The sequence below is a fragment of the Podarcis liolepis genome, assembly GCF_965112155.1.
Source record: "Podarcis liolepis genome assembly, chromosome: W".
In the NCBI taxonomy this organism is placed as follows: Eukaryota; Metazoa; Chordata; class Lepidosauria; order Squamata; family Lacertidae; genus Podarcis; species Podarcis liolepis.
The window spans coordinates 19,436,408-19,458,019 of record NC_139568.1 but is presented as its reverse complement, the minus strand read 5'-3'; the positions used below and the strand labels follow the sequence as shown (position 1 = coordinate 19,458,019).

At 46.6% G+C, this 21,612-nt stretch overlaps 1 long non-coding RNA gene across 1 annotated transcript in view; it reads left to right on the top strand.

The window, feature by feature from the left end:
* Positions 1–803: 803 nt before the first annotated feature.
* The window catches only part of LOC310697749, a 463,108-nt gene continuing 442,299 nt past the window's right edge, over positions 804–21,612 (top strand). Inside the window, exon 1 of the long non-coding RNA XR_014521191.1 lies at positions 804–1,700. This is a non-coding gene — a long non-coding RNA (uncharacterized lncRNA). The remainder of the gene's footprint in view (positions 1,701–21,612) is intronic.

Below are 21,612 nucleotides of genomic sequence, written 5' to 3'. Positions count from 1 at the left end.
AAGTCGGGGGGGCGGAAAGTTCCAAAGGCAAGTTTGAAAAGTTTTCCACTGAACCTGCTGGAATGAAGCAGCAGTTCAGGGGGGGCGGATCTGGCAAGGAGTGCTTTTCCGGAAGAAGGAGGGCCAGGCCAGCTGAAAAGAGCCCCAGGCAGTGTTTTTCCACTGGAGTTCGTCGTTGCTACGTGTGTAATGCAGCGGGACATCTGCGTCGAGATTGCCCCCACCGGAGCAGAGAGGCAAGACAGGATGTTGTCAAGGACACCTTTCATGGGAACCAGTCGGGTTTCCATGGCAACCAGCCTGGGAGAACAACCAGGCGTGGGACTGAGGCTGGTGGACGTGCCAGGTGCCAGGAGGAGACTTATCAAATAACAGCTAGTCTAGCTTTGTCTGAAGACAGCTGTGGGACAGAGCTAAGTTTTGTTATTGACTCTGCAGCTAACTGCAATTTGATTCCAGAGACACCTGCTGTTGAGAGATGGAATTGCAAGGCAATTCTGACTGGGAAGACTGTACTTTTCGCAAATGGACAGAAAAGAAATGTGACTAATTCTGTAAATGTGCATTTTTCTATTTTACAGGAAACGTTGCAGTGTTGTACTGTTCCTGGGATGCACCACTGTCTTTTATCTGTGCCTTATTTACTGAAAAAGGGATTTAAGGTTTGTTTTCAGGATGATGTGTGCACAATCTCCAAAGGAGGGAGGATGCTTGCCAAGGTTAAAAAGGGACAGAATGATCTCTTCATTCTTAAAACGTCTCTGGAGGGTGGTGGAAATGCTGGAAAAGCACAGGTGCAGTGTGCTAAGGTTCCCAGTCATGTGCAAAAGTTGCACAGGTGCACAAAAGGGTGCGAACTCCGGAAATGTGGGAGGAGGTCCCAAGGGTGCAGGGCATGCAAAGGTGCAAAGGTACTTGGTTTCCCCGGGTTTGGGAGGGTAGCCAAAGAGCCCTTTGAGCTTGTTCACACAGATCTGTCAGGACCCATGAGGTGTGAGAGTCTGGGTGGGGCCAGGTATGTGCTGTCGCTGACAGATGACCACAGCCAGGTTGGCTGGTGTTTCTCTCTCAAATCACAGGGGGAGGCGGCGCAACTGATCCAGGATTGGGTTGCAGAGGTGGAACGAAGGTTCCCCACCAGGGTGCAAGGGTTCAAGAGCGACCGAGGGTCACAGTTTACTGGGTCTGCTCTGGAGGAATTTTTCAAGGAAAAGGGAATACGTCACCAGGTGACGGGTGCAAAGTCTCCTCAAAAGGAGGAGAGGGAGGCAGAGGCTGATCCCGGTGATGGGGACCAGGTCCAGGATCAGGGTTCAGAACCCGGTGATGGGGACCAGGTCCAGGGTCAGGGGTCAGGGCAGGTTTGGGCATCTCCAAGGGTTGTGAAAGGAATGTCCAGGTGTGAGGCTTCATCTCCGGTAAGCGTAATGGAGAAAGCTCACGGACGGGTTGTCAAGTCAGAGGGGGAAAAGTCTGACGGAGAAGACACAACTGCTGGCCCAAGTGGGTCAGAGGGGTTTCAGGTCACGGGTGCGTGGGAAAGTGTCGCACAGTGTGATTCTGGGAATGTTGAAGGGGTTCAACAGGTGCCTGGGAAAGATGCCGAGAAGGAGCACAAGGCAAAGGGAAAGGTGTTGAACTCAAAAAGGTCTTGTCAGAATGGTTCGGCAAGAGGGGGTGTTGGGGCTGGAACTTAACGGGTTAAGTTGTTCCCATGATGCCTCAGCATTCTGACGACAGTTTTGGAAGCTTGGGAGAAGCTTGGGAGGAGTTTGTAAGTCTCACTCTGTGTTGTGAGGGGAAAAGGAGCAGTTCTAGAATGGCTGCAAGCAGTCCTGGATTTTCCTGAAATCTGTTGGAATAAACGGCTGTAAATAGACAAACCTGTACGTGTGTGTTTGTCTGGAAGCTGAGCCGAGCTACGTGACAGTTTACACCGCTGCGTGAAACTCTGCTGAGGCGTGACGGAGAGCTCCGAGCGGAAGTGTGCCGGGCGGCCATAAATCGCTAATTGAGGACCTTAAATCAATTAGCGGGAGTCACGTCAGATCAATCAAATACCAAGAGGTTCAACTCTATCCATAATCTCAGCAAGATTATTTTCAAAGGGAAATTGGGACAGTATGACAGCTTGACCCCGCAGTACGACCTGTCAGGATCAAGGCCCACCAGGTCCCGTTCGCCTTGAAAAGACGAGGAATTGGACCGGCTCGTGGAGCAAGGAGTGCTGGAGCCTGTGCCTAATGCTCCCTGGGAAACCCCGATCGTCACACCTGTCAAGCCTAATGGTTCGGTCCACATCTGCATAGACTACAAATGTACCATAAACAAGGCCCTCACGGCCCACGCATACCCAGTGCCAGTGGTCAGCCATGTCCTTGCCACCCTGGCTGGGTCAATTTTTTTTGGCAAGCTGGACTTGGCCCAAGCGTATCAACAGCTGCCAGTGGATGAGGCCACAGCAGAGGCACAGACGATTGTGACGCGCAGAGGAGCGTTCAAGGTAAAGCGGCTGCAATTCGGTGTCAGCGTGGCACCAGGCATATTCCAGAATCTAATGGACTCTCTCCTTAAAAGGATTCCTGGCGCCACCCCCTTTTTCGATGATGTGTTGATTGGCGGGCCCACGCCAGAGGAGTTTGAGGACCGCCTCTGCACCGTTCTGCAACGTTTCAAGACCGGGGGGGGGGTGTTTCAAGGTGAAGCGGGAAAAGTGTCTACTAGGAGTGCCTCAGGTGGACTTTCTGGGATTTATGGTGGACGCAGAAGGGGTCCACCCAACTGGGGACAAGGTACGGGCCATTTGTGATGCCCCAGTGCCCAAGAGCAAGACTGAACTTCAGGCCTTCTTGGGACTATTGAACTTTTACCATGCCTTCCTTCCCCATAAGGCGGCGGTAGCGGAGCCCCTACACAGACTCCTGGACAAGCGGGCCCCTTGGGTGTGGGGCCAGCGCCAGGAGGCCGCATTCCAGGCAGTCAAGGACTTGCTTGCCTCAAACTCGGTCTTGGCACACTTCGACGAGAGGCTGCCGGTGGTGCTAGCATGCGACACCTCGCCCTATGGCATCGGGGCTGTCCCGGGACACCAATTCCCGGATGGAAGAGAGGTGCCGGTGGCATACTTTTCCCAGACACTCAACGCAACCGAGCGGAACTACTCGCAAATCGACAAGTCTGGCAATCCTGAAGGGAGTAAAAAAAACCAATGACTTCTTGTACGGGCAGCCCTTTACCGTGGTGACTGACCACAAGCCGTTGCTTGGCTTGTTTGCCCCTGAAAAGCAGACCCCCCCAAGTGCTGTCTCCTCGCGTCCTCAGGTAGTCAATTTTCCTTGCCAGCTACCAGTATGCACTGATTCACTGCCCTGGGTAGTCAACGGGCCACGCAGACGCTCTCAGCAGGCTACCACTACTGGAAACAGGTCCTGACCCAGCACCCGCGCAAGAGGTTATGAGCCTGGAGATGCTTCTCGACCGCCCCATTCAGGCACAAGAAGTTGCACACCATTCCAAGAAAAATAGGGTCATCTCCCGGGTCCTGGATTGGCTGTGGAGGGGATGGCTCAGCAGTAGCCCCGGGCCAGAATTTGTGGGCTACACAGCCCGCAAACGTGAACAGTCGGCCCACAAGGGGTGCCTGTTATGAGGAAGCAGGGTCATTGTTCCCCAGCCCCTCTGCAAAAGGGTCCTCACAGCCCTACACGAGACACGCCTGGGGTAGTGAGAATGAAGGCCCTTGCCAGGAGTTATTTGTGGTGGCCGGGGATCGACAGAGAGATAGAGGCCTGGGTCAAACACTGCCAGGCCTGCCAAGAATCCCACCCAGATCCCCCAAGGGCCCCAGTCCAGTCCTGGGAGTCCGCCCGAGCACCATGGTCACGCCTGCATGTGGACTTCGCTGGCCCCTTTCAGGGGAAAACATTCTTCATAGTGGTGGACTCCTACACCAAATGGCTGGAAGCTGCACTGGTACCGTCCACTTCCACGTCCGCAGCCATCTGGGTACTACACAGGCTGTTTGCAACCCATGGGCTCCCTGACACTCTCATCTCAGACAACGGAACCGCATTTACGTCAGGAGAATTCCAGACCTTCACAGTGCAGAACGCCACCCGCCACATCCGTTCGGCGCCATTCCACCCTGCCACCAATGGCCAAGCAGAGCGCATGGTGCGGACCACCAAGGACACCCTCCACCGCATGACGCAAGGGGATTGGGAGTACCACCTTGCCACATTCCTTCTAGCACAGCACAGCACCTCCAGCTCAACGACTGGCCGGAGCCCCGCTGAACTACTAATGGGTCAGCGCCTTGCAATCAGACTGGACTGCCTTCACCCCGATAGAGCTCAGGATGAGGTAGTGGTGGGGGAAGGCAGGAACCCCCGGACCTTCATGGCTCAGGACCCAGTGTACGCAAAGAAATTTGGGGCAGGCCCGGCATGGGTACCCGCCACAGTCACCAGGGTCACTGGCCCTGTGTTGTACGAGGTGCTAACGGGGGGGGGGGGCAATGCTGGTGCCGCCACTGCGACCAGCTACGGCGACGATTCCCGGGAGAAAACCAGGAGGAGGAAAGGTCAGAGGAGTCCCAAGGGGGCAGTGAGGCCCATAGAGCAGGAGGGGCCAGCAGGAGAGGCAGAATCAGTAAATACAGAGAGGAGCCGCGAGGCCGAAAGGACACCGGAACCAGAACCACGACTGAGCGAGCCGGTTGTGCCAGACCAAACCGCCCCATCACAGCCAGCATCCTCGAATCACGAGCCGAGGTGAGAAGTTGAGTTTTGGTGCGCCTCTTCCGCTCCAGTTGAGACGAGGAGCCCATGGTTCTCCAGATATGGTCCCCAGGCTCCAGCAGCCTCCGGAGAGCCGCAGGCCCCTCATCCTGAGCGCTCCGAGCTTGGGGAGGGCTGTTGCGTCAGCAGCCTGCTTCCAAGATGCACCAGGAGGATGGGCAGCACGAGAAAAGCATATCGGTTTTTTTGTTTTTTTAAAAGTAATATTTATTAAAAGTTTAAGAATTACAAAAATTACAAAAAGAAAAAAAGAGTTAAACAAAGCAAAGCAATACAATACAATACAGAAAAACAAAAAAAAAACAATACCAAAAAACCACAAAGAAACAAAACAAAAACATTTAAAAACACACCCAACCTTTCCATGTCTTTACCTTTCATATACTTGTTTCATCGACCTCCTCACACCTCCCTTTTTTGTATTCTAGTTCAATTAGCTATTTCAGCAAGTCCTTTCCATCTTTCTCAATTTTCTTTCTAAAATTTAACTTAAGACACTCTAACCTTAAATTTTCCACTTTGGTCCATAAACAATCTGTTTTTGCTTAATTCTTTATAACATTTCTGCTAAAGCCATATAACTTCATTCCAGCATCCTTCTAACATTCATTAATTTTGCAATATTTCTGTAAATATACTTTTAATTTTTTCCAATCTTCTTCCACCGACTCTTCTCCCTGGTCTCGGATTCTGCCAGTCATTTCCGCCAGTTCCATGTAGTCCATCAGCTTCATCTGCCATTCTTCCCTGGTGGGTAGATCTTGTGTCTTCCAGTGCTTTGCAATAAGTATTCTTGCTGCTGTTGTGGCATACATGAAAAACGTTCTATCCTTCTTTGACACCAATTGGCCGACCATGCCCAGGAGAAAGGCCTCTGGTTTCTTCAGAAAGGTATATTTAAATACCTTTTTCATTTCATTATAGCTCGTCTCCCAGAATGCCTTAATCTTTGGGCATGTCCACCAAAGGTGAAAAAATGTACCTTCAGTTTCATTACATTTCCAACATTTATTATCAGGCAGATGGTAAATTTTTGCCAGCTTGACTGGTGTTATGTACCACCTGTAAATCATTTTCATTAAATTCTCCTTTAAAGCATTACATGCCGTAAACTTCATACTAGTGGTCCATAACTATTTCCAGTCAGCCATCATAATATTATGTCCAACATCTTGTGCCCATTTAATCATAGCAGATTTCACCGTTTCATCTTGAGTATTCCGTTTCAACAGCAAGTTATACATTCTTGACAAATTCTTAACTTTAGGGTCTAACAATTCTGTTTCCAATTTTGATTTTTCCGCCTGGAAGCCTAATTTTTTATCCAAATTATATGCCTCCATTATTTGATAATAATGGAGCCAATCTCGTACTCTGTTTTTTAATTTTTCAAAGCTCTGCAATTTTACTCTGTCTCCCTCTTGTTCCAAGATTTCCCAATACTTCGGCCATTTGGCCTCCATACTGAGTTTTTTCTGAGCCTTCGCTTCCATTGGTGACAACCATCTTGGGGTTTTATTTTCTAACAAGTCCTTATATCTTATCCAAACATTATACAGTGCTTTTCTGACAATATGGTTTTTAAACGCTTTGTGTGCTTTAACCTTATCATACCACAGGTATGCATGCCAACCAAATGCGTTATTGAAACCTTCCAAATCCAACACATCCGTGTTTTCAAGAAGCATCCATTCTCTCAGCCAACAAAATGCGGCTGATTCATAATAAAGTTTAAGGTCTGGCAGGGCAAATCCACCTCTTTCTTTAGCATCTGTTAATATCTTAAATTTTATTCGAGGTTTCTTGCCCTGCCAGACAAATCTAGAGATATCTCTCTGCCACTTCTTGAAACGGTCCATTTTATCCAAAATTTGCAATGTTTGAAACAAAAACAGCATTCTTGGCAATACATTCATTTTTATCGCAGCAATTCGGCCTAACAACGATAACTTCAAATTTGACCATATTTCTAAATCCTTTTTCACTTCAATCCAACATTTTTCATAATTATCCTTAAATAAATTCACATTCTTTAGCAGTCATGTTAACCCCTAAATATTTCACTTTCTTAACCAGTGTCAATCCTGTCTCCTTCTGAAACTTATCTCTCTCAATCTCAGTTAGATTTTTCTCTAAAACCTTAGTTTTTGTCTTATTCAACTTGAAACCTGCTACCTGACCAAATTCTTGGATCAGTTCTAATACTCTTTTGGCGCTAGGTTCTGGCTCCTGTAAAGTTAATACCAAATCATCAGCAAATGCTTTCACTTTGTACTGTTTGGCTCCCACTTGTATGCCTTTTACCAATTGGTCCCTTCTAATCATATTTAGCAAAACCTCTAGGACCGATATAAAAAGCAATGGAGAGATTGGGCAACCTTGTCGTGTCCCTTTCTCAATCTTAAACTCTTCTGTCACTACATTGTTCACAATTAATTTTGCCTTTTGTTCTGAGTAAATTGCACCTATACCGTTTTCAAAACCTTGGCCTACCCCCATCCCCTGTAGATTCTTCTTCATAAAACTCCAAGAAATATTGTCAAAGGCTTTCTCTGCATCCACAAATATCAAAACTGCTTTAGTATTAATCTTCACTTGTAGTTTTTCTAGAATATTAATTATATTCCTCGTATTGTCAGACAAATGTCTGCCCGGGAGAAAGCCCGCTTGGTCTTTATGAATTTCTTCTGCTAGCACCTTTTTTTAATCTTTTAGCCAAAATGTCTGCAAAAATTTTATAATCCACATTAAGCAATGATATGGGACGGTAGTTCTTGAGCTGTGTCTTTTCAGTCTCTGTTTTCGGTATAAGTGTAATGTAAGCTTCCTTCCACGACTCTGGTGCCCTTTCCCCTTCCAATATTTCATTACAGACTTCCTTTAAAGGTTGTATTAACCATTCTTTCAAAGATCTATAATATCTTGAAGTCAGTCCATCCGGCCCTGGAGATTTACCCAATTGCATATTCTGAATGGCCCCTTCTACTTCCTGTTCCGTTATTTTGTAATTCAACATTAACTTATTTTCCTGGGAATTTTTTTGTAGTCCATTCCTTTTCAAAAATTTATCAATGTCCATTTCTTTTTGCTTCTCCTGTGTATACAGTTGTTTAAAATACCTCTGGAAGCACTTTCTAATTTCCACTGGGTTCTGTATATTCTTTCCTTCCACTTCCAAATTCGTGATGGTATTAAGTTTTTGTCTTTTTTTCATTTGCCAGGCCAACAGTTTCCCGCACTTATTTGCCGATTCAAATGTCTTTTGTCTCATCTGTTTGATCTTCCATTCTATTTCCTGATTCATCATTTTCATGTATTGTACTTGATATAACTTTATTTCTTTCAAAATCTCCTGGGACATTGGTTTCACCCTCAATTTCTTCTCTCCTTCCTTTATTTTTTCCAGAATTTTATCTTTTTTCTCATTTTGCATTCTCTTCTTAATTGCATTCTGTTGTATCAAAAATCCTCTCATAACAGCTTTACTTGCGTCCCAGATTACTCTTTTTTCCACAGTAGTGTTCATATTTATCTCAAAATAGTCTCTCAAAGTTTTTTTTGGCCTTCTTAGTAAATTCTTCATTCCTAAACAAAGAGTCATTCATCCTCCATCTAAAGGAACCAATTGGCATCAATTTCATTTCCATCTTCACAGCATTATGATCGGAGCAGGTCTTGGGACAAATTTCAACTTTTCTAGTCTTCGGGGCCAGTCCTCTAGTTACCCAAATTTGGTCAATTCTTTTTTTTTAAATATATATTTATTAGCATTTTCTATAATGAAACAAAAACAAAAATGAACAACCACACCAAAAAAACAAAAAACAGAAAAAATATAACAAACATACAAAAATGTAAAATTTAAAAACAATTAAAAAACACCTAAAGTTTCAATTGCTTATTTCTTTTAACTTATTTCTCAGACCTCCTCACACCTTCCCTTCTTGTATTCCAATTCAAATTATTAGCTCAGCAAATCCTTATTACTTATTTCTCAACTTTAACTTAATAATTTAATTTAACATATTATTATTTTACTTTACTTTTTCTGTCTTGACAGCCAATTTGACAACTGTCAAACTCTTCAGTACCTCATCAACAGCTTTCTCATGGAGCACTCCCGGGTCCGGGGGGGTGGCACATCAGCTCCCAAAATTAGCTCTCTATCCTCCAGTAAACTTTCTTAAACTGCCAAACAGTGAAATTAAAATCTTTTACCAAAAAGGGGGGGGGAAGGGTTCACTCGACCTTAGTTAGCAGGTCCTTGCTTTAAATTATTTACAAGGAGGGGACGCGGACTTCCTGTTTACACCTTCCCCGATCGTACCTAATTCATAAAAATTTTCTTTACAATTCCAATTACCGTACTACTCACGGGTTGCTACTTTAAAGTCCAATTGCTCAAAGGCTAAAGAAACAATTGAAGAATATTTTAAATGGAATTTAAATGGAGAAACTGCTATAGAGATGGTGTGGGATGCAGGAAAGGCAGTTATGAGGGGTTTTTTTATTCAGAAAAATAGTCACTTAAGGAAAGAAAAAGAGAAAAAGAATGAACAGATTTTAACACAGATCATAGAAAATGAAAGAAAATTAACTATTAACCCTGATGAGAAGACGGCAAAACAAAATATAAAGATACTACAAGCCAAATTTTCTACAATAATTAACCAAGAGATTGAATGGAAAATTAAAACAATGAAACAGAAGAACTTTGAATCAGCAAATAGGGTAGGGAAATATTTGGCGTGGCAAATAAGAGAAAGAAGGAAACAAAATGTGATTTGTAAGATAAGGGAAGGAGAAAGGATGGTAGAGGAACCAAAAGAGATAAAAAAGATATATCAAAAGTATTATAAGGATTTATATAAAAGAGGAAAGGAAACAGATTATGAAATAGATTGCTTCTTACAAGAACACCATCTGCAACAGATCTCAAAAGAAGAAAAAGAGCTATTAGATCAAAACATTACACAAGAAGAGATAAAGGAGGCTATAAAAAAGATGAAATCTGGGAAAGCGCCAGGGCCGGATGGCCTTCCGGCTAAATACTACAAAATATTAAGTGACCAAGTATCACCAATGTTATGTGAAGTGATGAACAATATAATAAAAGAGGGAAGGATCCCGAATACCTGGAAGGAAGCATATATTACATCAGTGTTTCCCAACCTTTTTTGGGCAAAGGCACACTTGTTTCATGAAAAAAATCTCGAGGCACACCACCATGCCAGATGGGGAAAGGTCACTTTCTACTTATGTAAAAAAAAATAAAAAAATAGTAACAGCATAGAAGGTAATGGTTAGGCTAGCATCCCTCTTCCAAATATGCTAGGTTTTTATTTGCAGGGACTGTTCTACATGGGAAAGCATTCAGCACTGTCATTCTCCCATCTGCCATCTGAATTGGTACTATTCTGGGTCAACTTACTCTGCTGCATGTGTAGATGAAAATGGCACCAAGTGTGGGGGAGGGGGCAGAACAGGTTTCAGATACAGGATATTAAGCATACACGTACTTCAGATTGAACTGGTTGCTTGCTTTGCAAGTTTTCATTTCCCAAATGACTGCCTTGGCAAGCGCAATACCTACCAGGCTCAACGCCGGTCTCGCGCTGCCACTTCCCGCGCTCTCAAGGACCCGGGAGGAGGAAGGCGTGAAGGGAATCCCGAAGGCGCGAAAACCTCGTGCATGCGCAGGCCTTCCGCCTGCGACAGCCCAGTAGGCCGGCCGAAGCGAGCGGCGATGGGATGTGGGAGGGAGCTCGCTCGCCGCCCCGCGTGTGCCTATGTGGGGCACGTTACAGCCCCGTGACGTCAGCGCCACGCAGGCAGCCAGGCAGGCAGACGGCGAGAGCCCCGCGCTGGGCGGCCTCTCCTCGCCGCCGCCGCCCCGCCTCTCGCTGCCCGACTCGCCCGCCTCCCTCCCACGGCACACCAGGCAACGTCTCGCACCGGTTGGGAAACACTGTATTACATTGATTCCTAAAAAAGATGTGGATGCTCTGGAAGTGAAGAATTATAGGCCAATTTCGTTATTAAATAATGATTATAAACTGTTTGCTGACGTAATGGCAGAAAGATGAAAAAAGGTTTTAAACAACAGAATTAATAAAGATCAAACGGGCTTCCTTCCAGGGAGACAAGTAAGGGACAATGTAAGAAATGTGATAGGCATTATTGAATATTTGGACACCAGAATAGATAAACAGGCAGCCCTGGTATTCATAGATGCCGAAAAGGCATTTGATAATATTTCGTGGGGCTTCCTGATGAAAAGTTTGAAATTTATGGGAATGGGAGAAAAATTTAGAAGAGGCATAGAAGCAATTTATCATGAACAAAAGGCAAAACTGGTAATAAATAATACTACAACGGAATTTTTTAATATACATAAAGGGACTAGACAAGGTTGCCCCCTGTCTCCTTTATTGTTTATAACAGTATTAGAAATACTCAATAAGAGACTGAGAGAAGCAACAGAGGTTAAAGGAATTAAGGTTGGAAAGAGGGAATACAAAATCAAAGCTTTTGCGGATGATATTGTACTAACACTAGAGGACCCAAAGAATAGCGTAAAAGAAGCCCTACAAATATTTGAAGAGTTTGGTGCTGTGGCAGGACTCAAGGTAAATAAAAATAAAACTAAAATGTTGGTTAAAAACTTAACTAAGGAAGAAACGACAGATCTAGAACAAAGGGCGGGTATTATGACAGCTAAAAAAGTGAAATATCTCGGAGTGTGGATTACGACAATAAACATAAATTTATATAACGATAATTACGAGACCACATGGAGGAATATAAAGAAGGACTTGGAAATCTGGGGGAGGATGAAACTATCCTTTTTGGGGAGGATAGCGGTTGTTAAAATGAATGTTCTGCCCAGAATGTTGTTCTTATTTCAAACTATCCCTGTACTTAAAGGTTTAAAGCAGTGTAAGGAATGGCAGAGAGCCCTGGCAAGATATATCTGGCAGGGAAAAAGACCACGGATAAAAATGAAAATATTGGTAGACAAAAAGGAAAGAGGAGGCTTTTCCTTACCGGACTTGAGTCTATATTATGAAGCCGCGTCTTTATTGTGGCTAAAAGACTGGATAAGATTGGAAAATAGAGATATACTAGATTTGGAGGGCTTCAATAACAGGTACGGATGGCATTCGTACCTGTGGTACGAAAAGGTGAAGGTTCATAGGGGCTTCCTAAATCATATTTTTAGGGGACCAATATACCAGGTATGGGAGAGAAATAAAAATCTCCTGGAAAGGAAGACTCCCTGGGGGATCTCACCATTAGAGGTGTTAACGATTAGGAAAACAAATATGGAAGAGAAGAATGCCACCTATGAAGAACTTATAAGTAAAACAGAACAAGGGAACAAACTTAGACCCTACGAAGAGATAAAAAACTTATTCACTGGCTGGTTGCAATACCACCAGGTGAATGATTTGTTAAAAGAAGATAAAAAGAAACTGGGCTTTGAAGACAAAAAATCTAAGTTCCACGTGGAGGTAGTTGAAGATAAAAATAAAATACTGTCTAGGATATATGATATGCTACTGGAGTGGTACACAAAAGACGAGGAGGTGAAGGAGGCAATGATTAAATGGGCAATAGACATTGGCTATAATCTTGACTTTGAATGGTGGGAGGAACTGTGGAACAGTAGTATAAAGTTTACGGCGTGTATGGCACTGAGGGAAAATATCTGGAAAATGATATATAGGTGGTATCACACGCTGGTGAAATTGGCTAAAATGTATAGGTTAAAGAATAAAAGATGTTGGAAATGTGGTGAAGCAGAAGGCGACTTTTATCACATGTGGTGGTCATGTAATAAAGTGAAAGGCTTTTGGGAACTAATTTATAACGAGCTTAAAAAAATACTTAAATACACTTTCCCCAAAAGACCTGAAGCCTTTCTGCTAGGAATGATGGGTAAAGAAATTAGAAAAGAAGATAAGAACATATTTCTTTATGCCACCACAGCTGCAAGAATTATGTTGGCACAAAACTGGAAAACGGAAACCATACCCAGTATAAAGGATTGGCAGGTCAAAATGGTAAACTATGCCGAGCTTGCTAGACTAACAGGTAGAATACGAGACCAAGATGAACAGAAATTTCAAAAAAATTGGAATAAATATTGGAATTATATTGGAACCAATTTGTAGAGGAAACTGGCGGGGTTGGAATAAATCTAACAGTGAGTGATTAACTTTTAAAAATAAAAACAAAATACGTGATTGTGGAATTTATTTGATACTTACCAAAAGGGTGGAGGGGAGTCCAGGGCTCGGCAGAGCCTGAAATATTATGATTTTCTTTTTCTTTTTATGATTTTTTTGTATAATTTGGGGAAGGGAAATAATAAATTATGTAAATATGTACTTATATGTATACTGATATGTTTAGCGGTATGTTTATTTGTATATTTTCTTTGTGTAATTTGAATAAAAATGTACTGGGGGGGGAAAAGTCCAATTGCTCACAAGAAGAAGTCAGCGCTCTCCGACAACAGCAGTGCGGCTTCACTCCGCAGGAGAAGCAGTCGACTCTCAGCACCGCGCTGCTCACCCCATCCCCGTTCTGAAGCCTTTAAAAAGGCTCCTTCGCAGCTTGGGGGGCGCAAATGGTGCCCACCGAGTCACCACGCTCACAGGCTTCATCGCCTGTGATTTTTGAGGGTCCCGGTGTCGCCGCAGCGGCAAGACCCGATCCTGCGGAGCCGATTCCCTCCGGAGCTCAGAGGGAATCCGCCATTAGTCGATCGCGCTAACCCGGAAGTTCCCCAAATTTGGTCAATTCTTGTCCATGTCATTTTAGCCTCGGAGAAGAAAGTTCCCTCTCTTCCCAGAGGGTTCTTCGTTCTCCAAATATCAACTAAATCCAAATTTTCAGTCATATAAAAAAAAGTTTTTGGTAATCTTCCATCCTTGGTAACTGTCTGTCTTTGTGCCTTATCCATGTTTGTAGACACTACGCCATTCATATCTCCCATCAAAATCATATTATAGTCCATGTAGTCCATCAGGGTCTCATGTAATTTTTTAAAGAATTCTGATTTTCCTTCATTTGGTGCATAAATACCTATTATCAGAAGTTTTTCTCCTTGCGTTTGAATTTCAATTGCTACAAATCTTCCTTGGTCATCTTTAAATATAAATTTTGGTGCTAGACTCTCCTTTGCATAGAGGACCACTCCACTTTTTTTAACTTTGTCCGATGAGATAAATTCTTGGCCTAATCTTTTATTATTCAATAACTTCCTATGTGACCATATTGTAATGGGAATTAGGGGTTGCTTGTGCGTAAGTTGCCGCCACTCTCGGCGAGGTTGCCTGGATAAACCTTTCCCTGGCTGGACAGTCCTGATTCCACGTCTGTCTCAGTCACTGGCAGAATCCATCAGTGGGCGTTTCCTGAACTTCTTCCAACATAAGAGTTCCTTGACGGATAGTCTCCGCCTAGCCTCCCTGCGCGGAAGTCTTCTGCGCAGGGTGGGTGTGGGCAGTGGAGGACCAATGCTCTCCCCGCTGGTCTCTGGCGAAGAGTCCTGGAGCCATCCCTCCGAAGCCCGCCTCCGCCCGCCTTTCTCCCTGGTGTAACGCTGATTTCCTTCCCCGGTCACTGAGTCCCCTCCTTTCCTGCTGGGACCTTCTCCGGCATCGTTCGGGAGCCCTTCCTCCACTCCTGACTGCGATGGCAGTTCTCTGACATCCACCTCCCCCCCCAGGACCCCCTCCACCTCCGGCCCGCTCCTTTGACCCAATCTCGTCCCTTTCCTCGGCCGACGATGCGGGGAATCCCCTGAAGGAACTGCCCCCATCCTCTGATGATTCAAACTCTACTTCCCACCTCCTCCTGTCTCCTCCCGCGGGGTAACCTTCCCAGTCCGATTCCTCTCCAGCTGACACCTCTCCTCCATCCCCTTCAGAGCCCGAAAACCCCACAAAATCTTCTTCATCTTCTGTGACTCCAAAATGCTCCTCCCAGAATCTCGCTAGTGGTTTGGGTTTCCTTCGGAACCTGCTGTGAAACTCCTCCCTAAGATACTCATCCATCATGGCCTCCGCGGGAACCCACGTGTTTTCTGACTCGGGTTCGCCCTCCCAGGCCACCAGGTACTCCACCTGGCGCCCTCGCCATCTTGAGTCGAGTATTTCCATGGCTTGACTGCTAAGTTCCCTCTCCTCCACCTGTGGGTGTATGGGGACTTCTCCCTCTTGCCCCGGAAATTCCCGCCCCTCCCTGTATGGTGAGAGGAGAGACCTATGGAACACCAGGTGTAGTTTCATGCTGGTCGGCAACTCGAGCTTAAATGCCACGGGGTTCACCTGCTGGGTTACCTCAAAAGGTCCTAGTCGCCTTGGCCTTAACTTCTTGCACCCTCCCTTAAAGGGTAACCCTTGGGTTGACAACCACACCTGATCCCCAACCCGTATGGTTTCCCCTTCCCTGCGGTGCTTGTCTGCCTGTCTCTTGTAAGTTTCCTTGGCCCGTTCCAAGTTCATCTTAAGTTGCTGGTGTAGGGCCTCCATTTCTTCCACAAACTGCTCTGCCGCCGGTACGCTCCACCCTTCCTCCCCTCTCCCTGGGAATGCCCTGGGGTGACACCCATAATTAGCCATGAACAGGCTCATTCCCGTGGACACATGTTCAGCGTTGTTGTACGCAAATTCGGCCAGCGCTAGTTTCTCCACCCAATCGTTCTGCCTCTCGCTGACGTAGCAGCGTAGGTACTGTTGGAGTATACTGTTCGCTCTTTCCGCTTGCCCGTTGGTCTCCGGGTGTCTCGCCGTAGAGAAGCTCACCTCGACTTGCAGCAGGCTCATGAGCTTCCTCCAGAACCGGGAAGTAAATTGTTTCCCGCGGTCAGATAAAACCCTCAAGGGGGCACCATGCAGCCGGAATATGTGATCCACAAACAACCTGGCTGTTTCCTCCGCCGTCACTGCATGTGAGCAGGCTATGAAATGGCACATTTTTGTCAGTAGATCGACTACCACCATGACTGCCGTTTTCCCCCTTGACTTGGGTAAATCGGTCATGGAATCTATGGACTTCTTCCCATGGTCTTTCTGGTGTGGGTAAGGGTTCCAGTAACCCTGCGGGTGCAGCCCTCTCCCCCTTTGCCCGCTGGCAGCGGTCGCACCCCCGTACATATTCCCTCACTCTAGGCCACCAGAACTGCCTGGTGACTAGCAACATGGTTTTGTGTTGACCAAAATGCCCCGCCATCGGATTGTCATGGAGTTGTTTGAGAACCCTACCCCTCAAGTTCTCCCCAGGTACATACAATGCTCCCTTGTAATACAGCAGCCCTTCCTTCGCCTCAAAACCCCATGGTTTTCCCCTGCTTGTCTGAGTTCTCTGATTTTGTTTTGAGCGAAATCGTCGTCTCTCGTAAGTTCGGCTAGTTCTCGTTCCCCGACCAACACTCCCCCACACACCCATCGGTCCTCGGGGATCACGTGCCTGACTTCTGGTGGTCCCTCTCCTTCCATGTACTCCGGCTTCCGGGAGAGAGCATCTGCTCTTATGTTTTCCTCTCCCGGCACGTACCGAACCTCGAAGAAAAACTTGGAAAATTCTTGTGCCCACCGCACCTGTCTCTGGTTGAGCACCCGTGCTGTCCTCCAGTATTCCAGATTCTTATGGTCCATACACACCTGGTTCTTATGCTGCGCTCCTATTAGCAAATGTCTCCAGCGTCGAAATGCTGCATAAATAGCAAGCAGTTCACGGTCATACACCGTGTAGTTTTGCTCCGATTTGCTCAGCTTCCTTGAGAAGAAGGCGCACGGCCTCCAGCTGGACTGGTTCCCCCGCTGGAGCAGTACCGCTCCGATGGCTCGGTCTGACGCATCTGTCTCCAGCCTCATTGGCTTCTGCAGATCTACGTGCAGGAGCTGCTCTTCCGCAGCGAAGGCCTTCTTTAGCTGTTCAAAGGACTGCTGTGCATCTTCCGTCCAGACGAACTTCCTTTTGCTACTGAGACAATCTGTGATGGGCGCGGTTAAGTGGGCGAAGTTCTTGATGAACTTCCGGTAGAAGTTGCTGAACCCTAGGAACCTCTGCACGTCCTTCCGGGTTTTGGGGGTCTTCCATTCCAGAACCGCCTGCACCTTGCCGGGGTCCATAGCTAGGCCCTTGTCTGACAACCTGTACCCCAGGAACTCGACCTCTCGGGCGTGGAATTGGCACTTCTCCAACTTGACCCACAACTGGTGCTTCTGTAGCCTCTTTAGCACTTCCCGGACGTCTCTGACATGTTGCTCCTCGTCGTGCGAATAGATTAACACATTGTCCAAAAAGGCTACACAATTTTTGTACAGCAGCGGCCCCAACACATGGTGCATGAAAGCTTGAAAACAGGCGGAGCCTGATTGCAATCCAAAAGGCATAACTAAGTACTCAAAGGCCCCCAAAGGTGTGAACATGGTGGTCTTCCATTCATCCCCCTCCCTCATCCTAATCAAATTGTACGCTCCCCTAAGGTCCAGCTTGGTAAAAATCTTTCCCTGCCTTACTTGTGTTAAAATGTCATCAATCCTGGGCATTGGAAAGGTCACGGGTTCTGACACCAAGTTTAGGGTCCTGTAATCCATGAGCAATCTGGGTTGATTAGTGTCCTTTTTGTCCACAAAGAACACAGGGCTGCCCCCCACCGCCTTTGATTCTCTTATGAAACCTCTTTTCAGGTTTTTGTCAATAAAATTCCTTAACTCCAGCATTTCCTGGTCCGACATGGCGTAAAGCTTACCCACCGGCAGCTGAGCCCCTGGGATCAAGTTAATTTGGCAGTCAAAGGGCCTATGGGGGGGTAGCTTATCCGCTTCCTTCTCACTGAAGACCTCCTGCAGATCAGCGTATTGAGGTGGTACCTCCCCCTTCTGCTCCACAGCCATCCCAGCCACCTTGGCCACTGCCATTCTCGGGGTTTCCCCCCCTAGGCAGTGTTCTAAACACCGTGCTGACCCAAAGGTGACTGTCCGCTGATGCCATGCCACTACTGGATCATGTAGCGTCAGCCAGCTCATTCCTAATATGATTGGGGGTCCTGCCAGTGTGGCTACATGAAAGGCAATGGTTTCTGTGTGTCTGGAAACCTTCATTCGCATTGGTGACGTCTGGTGCGTCATTCCCCCCCCCCCCAGCAGTTCTCTTCCATCGATAGTGGTCACCTGCAGGGGAAAATCTAGGGGCAGTAGGTGGAGCTGGTGCTCTAGCGCAAAGTCCTTGCTGAAGAAATTGCAAGAACTGCCTGAGTCCAGCAGCGCCTTCACTTTAACTGGGTGTCCGTTTGGGAGTTCTAGTTCCACCTCTATGGCTATAGCTGCCTTGGGGGGGGTCTAGCTGGGGCACCTTTAGTGGTTGCTGTCCTGGCTTCTGTGCCCGATGATTGGCAGCCAAGCGTTGGCGTTTCCCTGCTCCTGCTCCTTGTTTCCCCCCTCCTCACCACCGGCTGCCCCCACCATTCCTTGCCATGCCTTCCTTTGAGGGCAGACCCTGGCAAAATGTCCTGGCTGTTGGCAGAGCAAACACCTCTTGGCTGTCTTCCCCTCTTTCTTCCGCATTTCATTGGAGTTTGAAACCCCTTGCGCGCGCGCGCCATCGATTTCCATTGGCTCCACTGGCTGGGAAGCCTGCCTCGGCATTTCAGGAATGTGACTGTCATGCCAACGCTCTCCTCTCCCCTCCCGCTTCTCTTGCGCCCGCGCTTCCTGGCGTACTCCAATCGCAAGCACAGCCTTGGTCAGCTGATCCATTGACTGCGGGGGGGGCGCGGGAAAGTTCGTCCTTCACCGATGGGGCTAATCCTTCCTCAAATAACATTTGCACCGGTTCCGAGCTCAGATCCCACCCCAGTCTGTGGATAATCATCGCAAAACGTGACCAGTACTCCCTAACTGTTTGGCTCCCCTGCTTGCAAGCCATCAGTTCTCGGCGAGTCACACTTTGCTCCGCCTGGCTGGAAAACATAGTATCCATGGTGCCAAAAAATTTCCTAAGGTCTTTTAAGGCAGCGTTCTGCGTTGCCATTAAGGGCCTGATCCATTCCCTGGCCGCATCCTGAAGATGCCCCACAACATAAGCCACCCGCTCTCCATCGTCCTCAAAGTCATCATACTGGAGTTCCAAGGCGTACTGTACCTCCGTTCTGAATGCATTGTAGTCGCGAGGGTTCCCCCCAAACTTGTGCACCAGCCCTGGTACCTTCCTTGCGATGGGGGTGGGCTTGCCCTGGGCATCCTTAGTCCTCTTTTCGTCTAGCCGCGCCGCCAACAGAGCAACCTGCCGTTCCATATCTCGATTTCTCTCCTCCAGACTTGGCTCTGCCGCTGCTCCCTGCTGGGCGCCTGCTCCACCGGTTTGACTCATGGTGCTGCCTGTCTTGCCGTTGTGCACAAGCAACGTCAAGGACTGATGGATTGCTGTAATGGGAATTAGGGGTTGCTTGTGCGTAAGTTGCCGCCACTCTCGGCGAGGTTGCCTGGAAAAGCCTTTCCCTGGCTGGACAGTCCTGATTCTGCATCTGTCTCAATCACTGGCAGAATCCGTCAGTGGGCGTTTCCTGAACTTCTTCCAACATAAAAGTTCCTTGACGGATAGTCTTCGCCTAGCCTCCCTGCGCGGAAGTCTTCTGCGCAGGGTGGGTGTGGGCAGTGGAGGACCAATGCTCTCCCCGCTGGTCTCTGGCGAAGAGTCCTGGAGCCATCCCTCCGAAGCCCGCCTCCGCCCGCCTTTCTCCCTGGTGTAACGCTGATTTCCTTCCCCGGTCACTGAGTCCCCTCCTTTCCTGCTGGGACCTTCTCCGGCATCGCTCGGGAGCCCTTCCTCCACTCCTGACTGCGATGGCAGTTCCCTGACACATATCACATGTGTTTCTTGTAAGCAAATCAAGTCCAAATGCTCTTTTTTCAATAAATGAAATACTCTCCGCCTTTTTTCCGGGCTGTTCAGTCCATTAACATTCCAGGTCAGGACCTGCAGTGCCATCGTATGATTACTTTTGTGCCCCCCCCAACTGCCCCCAAAGCTTGCTCCTCTTCTGTTGGTAATGATGTTGGCACGTTCACTGGGGGGGTCAAATCCGAAAGATAATGTTGATATGTCCAACGTTCCCCTATTTGGTGATGTTCTCTCCAATGCTCTTTGCTCCAGTCCTCTGTCTGATGATCCTCTGTCCAATGTTGTTGGCTCTTTTCCAATTCCTTTCTGTAGATCTTCTTCGTGATTATGCAGGAACTTTATTTTATCTTCTACTGATCTTATTTTTATTTTCCTTCCTTTGAAACTGAAGGATAGGCCTTGAGGGAATTCCCACCTAAAGTTAATTTGGTTCCTTCTCAACAAAGCAACTAGATCTCCAAAATTGAACCTGAGGTCCAAAAGGTGTTTTGGAATGTCTTTGAATATTTCCACTCTTGACTGATGTATTACCAGGGTCTTCTCGTAGCGCCAGCCCAGAATCTTATCCCTCTCTTCTTTAGACCGGAGGGTAATCAGACAGTCTCTTATTCTGTTCTTCTCCTTCTTCCCTCCTCTTCCGAGTCTGAAGGCCCTCACAATTTTAAACTCCTCTGTTCCCAAATCCAAGTCCCAGTGGACTGCGAATTCCTCCGTAAGATAGTCTACCAGAGAGTCTTTTTCTAGTTCAGGTACAGCTCTAATCCTCAGGTTTGTCTGTTTCTCCTTGAGCTCAATCAGAAAGCGCCACCTTATGGTCCTCAAGTTGCTTCTGCAGGTCTGGAACTCTCTGTTTCCAGTTGAGTTACCTTTGCTTCCACAGTAACAACCTTTTCCTTAACTTCCTCTGCGATCTGTCGGGTTGAATTGGACTCCTTAACCAATTTCTCAATAGCTTCTGTATTGGAATTAACTTTTCGTCCCAAACTATTTATGCTTTGTGTATTTTGATCCAATTTTTTATTCATTTGTTCCAATGAATCATTAAATTTGCTCAAAGCAAGTGCCAGAGCTTCTTCTGAAATCATTCCTTTTGGTTTAGAATGCATCGATACAGCTACAGATGAGGCGGGAGGGCCAGATGTAGAGGCTCTTCGAAAAGACTTCCCAGACCTTGATATTCTTTGTTGGAGTGGAGGATCTATTTTTTCTTTTCCATCTGCCATAACACTTAAGCCCTTCAAGGTCAAATACAGTCCCAGAGTCTTATCTTTAGAGTTGGAAAATTCCACTCCTTATAGCAATTTCAAAGTCCTCCTCTAGAGGGAAATAGTTACTGTTTATATTAGGTTGGTCCAAAGTATCCCCTCTTTTTTTTTTTTTTGAAAGTTACAATTGTACCATTATATTTAGTATCAAATCTCAACTTTTAAATCAGGAGAAAGTAGCTGAAACTTTTGAGTCAAGCAAAGGTAGTTAAAACAATGTATCACTCTTGTTTCACTGACAGTCAAAGTAAACGATCTATTCACAGTCTATGCGGAGCTCCGAAATGCAGCGATTTTAATGGCTACCGTCCCCAGGTTCCGAGCGATGGAAATTTAGCTTCTCGCTCTCTTTTAGCAGGCAGCTAACGTCCATAACCTCCCCCCCCTTCCCCTGCTTCCAAGGGGGGGGGGTTCTCTATTTTTATGCTGGAAATTTAAACGTTTAAAGTAGACTTTTCAGGCTTTAACTTAAACCTGTTTGCTTCCGATTATTTACAAAAGGAGGAAGGCGGACTTCCTGTTTTAAGCCTCCCCCCGTTCGTTGTCAGATTCAGCTTTTAAAACTCCAATTCTTCACTTTACTCACGGGTAGTTATTTTTAAGTCCAATTGTCCACAGGAAAAAGTCAG